A 3,588-nucleotide genomic window follows, 5' to 3' on the forward strand; every position below is an offset into this window, starting at 1 on the left:
TTTCTCCTTGTTGTTTCTCCTTTCTCCTCCTCCTTCCCCATCTCACTCTCTCTCCTCCTCATCTTCACCTTCTTTCTCCCCCTCCTTATCTTTCTTCTCATCCTCCTTTTTTTCTCCTCCTCCTCTCCCCTCAAAGAATGGATACAGGGTACAGTAAACAGACTATAACGAAAGATGGGGGCGACTGCAGTGGCCAAGCACAGGACTTGTGTGTGAGAAGGCCCAGGGCTGGTCCCTGGCCCCTGGTCCTTGGCACCGTAAACAGCCAGAGAGCAGTGCTGCTCTGGGATTGGGGATGGGGGAATAAAAAGAGAAAGAAAAAAAAGAGAGAGAACAAATGTGGTCATATTTGACAGGATCATTAATTAAATACATCCCAAAGACAAATATGGGATGATCTCACTTGCACTCAGGCCTTAAGAAACAGCAGGAGGGAGCGGTGGAGCGAGCCGGGTGCTTGGAGGCCGGGACCCAGGGCTGGATGGGGGAGGACAGTTGCCCTCTGGTGGAGGGTGAGCTGGGCCAGGTGTTATTTGGGGACTTGTCAAATGGCTCCCGCACCCTGTGACTACAGTCATGCCAACAGCATTTCTTTTCTTTTGATATATTTTAGGTTTATTTATTTATTTTTTATTTGAAACAAAAGAGGACTTGAGAGAGGATGAGGGGGTAGAGAGACAGAGAGGTCCCTGCAGACCCGCCTCACGGCTTCTGAAGCGTCTCTCTCTGTAGGTGGGGAGCGGGGGTTCGAACCGGGATCCCTGCTCGTGTTCTTCTTCTTCTAGCATTTGCCCTTCTTCCGCAGCCAGTCAACAGCATCAGGTTGAGCCTGATGTCAAGTTTCGAGACCTCCTTTGAATCTGCTCGTGTTAACACGTGTGTTTAACCAGGCGCGTTGACTCCTGGGCCCCCTTGCCAGACAGTATTCCTTTAGTAAAATAAATAAACGAGAAAAACAAGAAATGAGGACTCTCCCCTCAAAAATCTCAGAGGTGTTACGAGTTATATTTTTGGTTTAAACATAAACGCCTCCCCCTCCCCTGGGTCTCTGAGCAGCTGAGCAGCTCCGCAAACGGAAGGGCGCAGATCTGGGCTCTCAGAGTCTCAGTCACCGCGCGTGACAGCCAGTCAATGTCTCCATCCCTCGCCATCTGGGGGCCCGGGAGCAGGGAGGTGACCGGGCTGTGACGTCTCTCTTTCTGCTGACTGCCCGGGCTGACCCAGCTGACAGGCCTCTAATCAAGACACAGATGAATTGCTCTTTGATTTTATTTATTTATTTATTTATTTATTCTTTCCTGACTTCAAGACTGAGGTGCTCAGATGCAGAAAATCTAGTGTGTGTCGGGGAGGGGAGTCTCCACCTTTTGCAGAGGCCTCTGCTAATTCCTTGCTGACATCTCTCGTTCTCTGTCGCTGTGCAATTCCTTCCCAAAATCAATTTTTATAATCTTTATTTTTATTTATTTAAATTTTATTTATTCGTGTATTTTCCCTTTTGTTGTCCTTGTTTTATTGTTGTAGTTATTATTGTTGTTACTGTTGTCATCGTTGTTGGAGAGGACAGAGAGAAATGGAGAGAGGAGGGGAAGGCAGAGAGGGGGAGAGAAAGACAGACACCTGCAGACCTGCTTCACCGCCTGGGAAGCGACTCCCCTGCAGGTGGGGAGCCGGGGGCTCGAACCGGGATCCTTACGCTGGTCCCGCCTCGTGCCACGTGCGCTTAACCCGCTGCGCCACCACCCGACTCCCAGTGTCCAACCCTTTTCTGTCACAAATAGCATCACGGCAATTGCCTTTGTGAGTGGAGCTTTGGGTGAGTTTCTGATTTCAGCTTTAAGATTTGTTTATTTTATAATATTTTAATGAGAGATATGGAGAGAAAGAGGGAGAGAGAAAGAGGGAGGGAGGGAGGGAGGGAGAGAGAGAGAGAGAGAGAGAGGAAGCCCGTTATGCTGTCTGGGCTTTGGGGATATACCCTAAGGAACCAAACACACCTGTCCAAAGAGATCTGTGTGCACCTATGTTCTGAGCAGCACAATGTGTAATAGCCAAAACCTGGAAGCAACCCAGGTGTCCAACAACAGATGAGTGGCTGAGACAGTTGTGGTCTAGATACACAGTGGAATACTACTCAGCTATGAAGAATGATGAAGTCACGTTCACCTCATCTTGGATGGAGCTTGAAGGAATCCTGTGAAGTGAGATCAGCCAGAAAGACAAGGACAAAGACGGGATGAGCTCACTCCTGGACAGAAGTGGAGAAATCAGAACAGAAGGGGAAACACCAAACAGAACGTGGCCTGGGTTTGGTGTCTGGGTGGGGGGGGATGCTTTCAGGTCCTGGTGCTGATGGTGGAGGAGGACTAGGCTGGGGGGAGAGTGTTTTGCAGAAAACTGAGAAATGTTACACATGGACCAGCAGCTGTATTGACTGTAAGCCATTAGCCCCTCCCCAGCTAAAACACACACACACACACACACACACACACACACACACACACACACACACACACACACACTCACACACACACACACACACACACACACACTCACACACTCACTCACACACACACTCACACACACATTCACACACACACTCACACACACACACACTCACACACACACACACTCACACACTCACACACACACACACTCACACTCATACACACACACTCACACACACACACTCACACACACACACACACTCACACACACACTCACACACACACTCACACACACACTCACACACACACTCACACACTCACACACACACACACTCACACACACACTCACACACTCACTCACACACTCACACACACACACACACACACTCACACACACACACACTCACACACACACATACACTCTCACACACACACACACACACACACACACACACACACACACACACACACACACTCACTCTGCTTAGAGCCGGGGAGACAGCACTGGGGCTCTGCAAAAAGACTCTGTTTCCTGAGGCTCTGAGGTCCCAGGTTCAGTCCCCAGTACCACCATCAGCCAGAGCTGAGCAGGGCTCTGGACCCTCTCTCTTAAATAAATAAGACATAAAAACCCCACTCTGGCTAGTGCTGAAGGGTCCAGCCGCCTTTATGTGACTCTCCACAGCGAGTCACATCTGAGGGACGAGGCCTTGTCGTTGTGATGGTTTTCATCCGTTTGTCCGTCTGGGTTCTGGAGCTCGGTGCCTCGAAGTGTGCTGGCATGCTGCCACCCTCCATCCCTCTTTGCCAAGTGACTGAATGAATCGGCGGTCACGCTGGGCCAGGCCCCATCTGTGTCCACCTGACAGAGCTGCATGGAACGCTTTCTATGCTCCGGACACCTTGCCAAGGAGCCGGGAGATGGAGACGGATGGTGTGTGGCTCCCGTCTTCCTCGTCTCCCCGGCAGGCGTGGGAAGCAGACGCCTCACATCGCAGACAGATGCCCACGCTGTGGGGGGAGGCCGGGGGGAGGGCAGAGGGAGGGGCCCACGAGGCCTTGCTGGGCTGGAGGGAGCCTGTGCTGGGCCTTCCTGCAGAGGAAGAGTCAGGTTGAAGAAGGACAGAGGGACACTGCAGAC

The sequence above is a fragment of the Erinaceus europaeus genome, chromosome 16 (genome assembly GCF_950295315.1).
Source record: "Erinaceus europaeus chromosome 16, mEriEur2.1, whole genome shotgun sequence".
Classification (NCBI taxonomy): Eukaryota; Metazoa; Chordata; class Mammalia; order Eulipotyphla; family Erinaceidae; genus Erinaceus; species Erinaceus europaeus.